General features: G+C 44.0%; 1 long non-coding RNA gene across 1 annotated transcript; it reads right to left on the bottom strand.

Moving 5' to 3' along the window:
* Window positions 1–2,075: 2,075 nt before the first annotated feature.
* LOC125309898 lies at window positions 2,076–3,627 on the bottom strand. Its single transcript, XR_007196210.1, has 3 exons — window positions 3,396–3,627; window positions 3,175–3,236; window positions 2,076–2,701 (listed from the first exon to the last, which is right to left on the bottom strand). It is a non-coding gene; the product is annotated as an uncharacterized LOC125309898 (long non-coding RNA).
* Window positions 3,628–3,857: the final 230 nt, after the last annotated feature.

Genomic DNA, 3,857 nt, shown 5'->3' with positions numbered 1-3,857 from the left:
TTTCATGTGAGATACGCTGAACTGTATTATTGGAGTCTTCAGCAAACAGTGTTGTGCTCACCTTACTGTCTCTTGCTATTACCAGCACACTGAAGAAGACTTCCCTTGAGGTTTATTTGCTATTTCTACCGGAAAATAAATAGACAGATGTCATTTACATGAGAGTAGGCTATCTAGATTTATCCTGCCCATGAGGTAAACCGATGTGCTCTGTGGAATCGAGAAAGGCCAATCGCAGCAGCGTTACATTTGCTATTGCTTTTTTACATTTGGTGAAGCACATAGGCTGCATTTGGCATCGCAGCTGGGGATGGAGTTCATTCATGTGCCTTATTTCGGTTTCAGCACAGTTGTAGATCTGGTTGAGAGATGTCTATTTTGGAGGGAAGGGGGGCTTTGTGTGTAAGCAGATCAACACAGGGCCTCACAGCCACACACACACGCAGACAGGCACAGACACAGACTTAGAAAACACACACACACACACACAGTAACTGGTTTGATTAGTCATTTGTGATTCCAAAGTAACAGCCATCAATCCCAGATGATTAGCATATGATATCCTCCCACAAGGGGTGCGGCATGTGGCCGAGTGGGGAGCGACTCATTTCCATTTCCTAGCGGGGGATCCGAGCCGAGCGCAGGAGCACCTCTTCAAGCTTGAGCACCATCGAAGTCAAGCCACGCCGAGCAGGCAGTGTGCCTGGTGAGCCAACACCCCTCAACAGCCTAGACCCCAACCCCCCACCACCACCCCTTCAGTACGCCTCCTCCTCCTTTGCTTCTCGCTCCTTCCCTCTGTGGATGCCGCTCTCTCTGCCCTGCGCGCTGCCCGCTCTCTCTGCCCTGCGCGCTGCCCGCGTCTGTGGCCCTCATGGCACTCTCCGTTGCCTGTGGCTCCTGGTTTCGCCCGCCTCCCTCTTCTCACCTCTCACAAGGGCCGCAACAACACCGTGCCACGCCGCCGAATATCCACTGGCGCCAATTAACCGTATTTGATTATCAGCTTCCATAATTACTGATTCCACAGAAGTCATTTGCCTGTGGCACATCATGCTGCAAGACCCTGCAGACAAACGTTATTCTTCTCTCTTGTACTCTCTGTCTGTCTGTCTCTCTCTCTCTCTCTCTCTCTCTCTTTCTTTCTCTCTCTCTCCCTCCCTCTGTCTTTTGAGTTATTTTGATTAATGCACAGAGCCTGAGTGAGCCACTAAGGACTGGCCTTTGTTATTAATCTGTGATAATGTCTCAATCTCTTTGAATATTTGATTTTTACTTTAATTGGGATTGATTAGAGAGAAACAGTTGTGTTATTACTATGGATAAAAAATATAATGATCCATTTGTTATAATAATGCCAAACCGGGAGCCAGGCTATCTATCAAGGAGGCACATTCACATACTTCCGTGTAATATGTGCATAGGATGTTTTTATGCAAATCTTTAGATTTATTTATGTGTGTGAACTGTGTAGGAAGAACCATACATTTCTGGCCTCTCCCATGACGGCAAGTGGGATTCTCAATGGAGGCTGATGCAATTAGCTTATCTATTTCCATAAACCAGTTAACGGAGTTTGGGCATTCTCTAAATCTCCCCCATATTCCCTAGAACTACCAACAGAGTTACCCGAAAGCCGCTTCCCAAGGGTGGCACGTTTTATAAGAGCCAGTTCATTCATTTGCTGGCTCATTTGTTTGTTTTTCTTCTTAAAAAATTCTATCCAGTGGCAAAATAAGCTACATGCAGTGCAGTTCTCACTCCTGCTGGTCCCACAGTTCTTGAGATTGAAACTCACTCTCTCCTCTCCTCTGTCTCTCTCTCTCTCTCTCTCTCACACACACACACATCTCATATATTCTCCTTTTGTTTCCGCTATACACAGCAGCGTTTGGGTATGTGATAGCATGGCTTATTCCATTTGTTTGGTCCTGAAGCTCACACCACCCAGCTATAGCAGCCTTCTGAATTGAAAAGTGTTGGCTTTCTTACGATGATATGATGCCATTCAGTTTTATGCCTCTTATTAAAAATATTGATATATTTATTTAATTCAGACACATTTATTAGCCACCTGTAGTATTAACCATTTTCATTTAGTTTAATTAAACATCTAGAATGATTAAATGAGACTACATTCTTTCCCTAAGGATAAATCATCCACGGGCAGAGGGGAAGGATGTTCTTATGTGTAATGGATATGACACTGATATAGAAAGTGATTATTTATCATCGACATGAGTAAAAAGTCATTATTCATCCTTGATGTAAAATCTGGAAGCCATATTTCTCTCATTTATTTTCATATTTTGGATATCATTTTTGATTTTGGAATCACTTTAGAAAATGAATGGTGAAAGTGGACTCTCTTTTTTCATGTCAAATGAGCTCTAATCTTGTCCATAGCCCTCTGCAGAGCTGTGTTTGTCTAGAGATCCTGGGCATCACGGCACCTTAATTGCACTCCGAATCCAGGGAGTATCACCGGCAGCCAGGTTGCCTGCATGCATAATTAGTGCTGCCCAAAGTGAAGCGTCATTAAATCCCACATCACAATTGCAGTCTTGAGTTACCACAGTCCGCCCACACGGATTCAACAACAGCAGTCCTTCACACTGCGACCCTTTTGGCATCTGGCAAATCCTGCTGAGCTGGAGATGAAGAGAAGTGGTCCTGACAACATGCAATGGCATAGTTTGACCTGATGGGGGAGACAGTGAGTCATTAACTATTGCCCCCCAAAGCACTAATAATGTCTTCCTCCCCCACTCCAATTCTCAGCTTGCATGGCATATTCAGTTCTAAGTCTATCCCACACTCAAATAACTGTGGCAAACGGCAGATATTTGACCTCCTGGGTTCGATCAATCTCAGTTAAAATCTTATATCACAAGCTGCCTCAACACCTTGACAGATTGTTTTCTTTTTGAGGGAGAAGTAATGCGATTCAAGCCCCTGCTTGAGAGAAGGGATGATTACTCCAGTTTAAATGTGCTCGGGGAGAGGGAGTGGCCTGAATTAGGCGTTTACTGTGATATTATTGGCCCTGGGATGTCACATGGTGACCCAAACAGGAAGAGAAAGCACATATAAAAAAAAAAAGTTCCATATTACAGTACAGCTGTAATTCTGTTAATCCTGGTAATACAGCTGACCTGGCGCAGCAGTCTTTACCTGCACCCCGGGACATCCAGGAGTGGAAGCAATAATGTGCAGAGGAGAAAATGGCACTTTTGCTGTGAACATAAAAGAGACACTTTAAAAAGCTTGACTACAGACTTGTCTTATTGGGCTATTTCCTTGTTTTCTTTTCCCCCCTTTCACTTTCTCTAGTGCACTCATACTGCTGTTGTCTTTGCTTTTATTTGTCGGTTCACTTCTTAAATGATTCTTACCTTCCTTTTATATTTCTTTCCTTCTTTCTTTCTTTCTTTCTTTCTTTCTTCCATCCATCCCTTGCTGAGCTAAATTCATCCACAAGCCCTATGTGGTGAAAACAAGTGAGCTTTCATTATTGCCCATTCTGTCTACCCACAAAATAACTTCACGCGAGAGACAGAATGATTGATACTCTTCATCAGTCCTGCCTCCCCCCCTTCCTCTAATTTAATTCCTAGCAGCTGCTGAGCTCCGTCACCCATACCAAAGCACCCACCAATAGAACAACACTATTGATCGACAGTTGTAAAAGAAATTCTCCCGACGCATCAACGGCGATTGCTCACACTCGCCTCTGATTGGCTATGGGAAAAGATTGCGTGCACATTATGCAATTTCCTGCACACAGGGCTCGAAAATATAAAACTGCCGCTAAAGAAAAGATAAGCAGAGCAACTCTCGCAGCAGTTGATCTAAGC

Source organism: Alosa alosa, chromosome 16, assembly GCF_017589495.1.
Source record: "Alosa alosa isolate M-15738 ecotype Scorff River chromosome 16, AALO_Geno_1.1, whole genome shotgun sequence".
Taxonomy (NCBI): domain Eukaryota; kingdom Metazoa; phylum Chordata; class Actinopteri; order Clupeiformes; family Clupeidae; genus Alosa; species Alosa alosa.
This window is presented reverse-complemented; position numbering and strand designations above follow the sequence as displayed.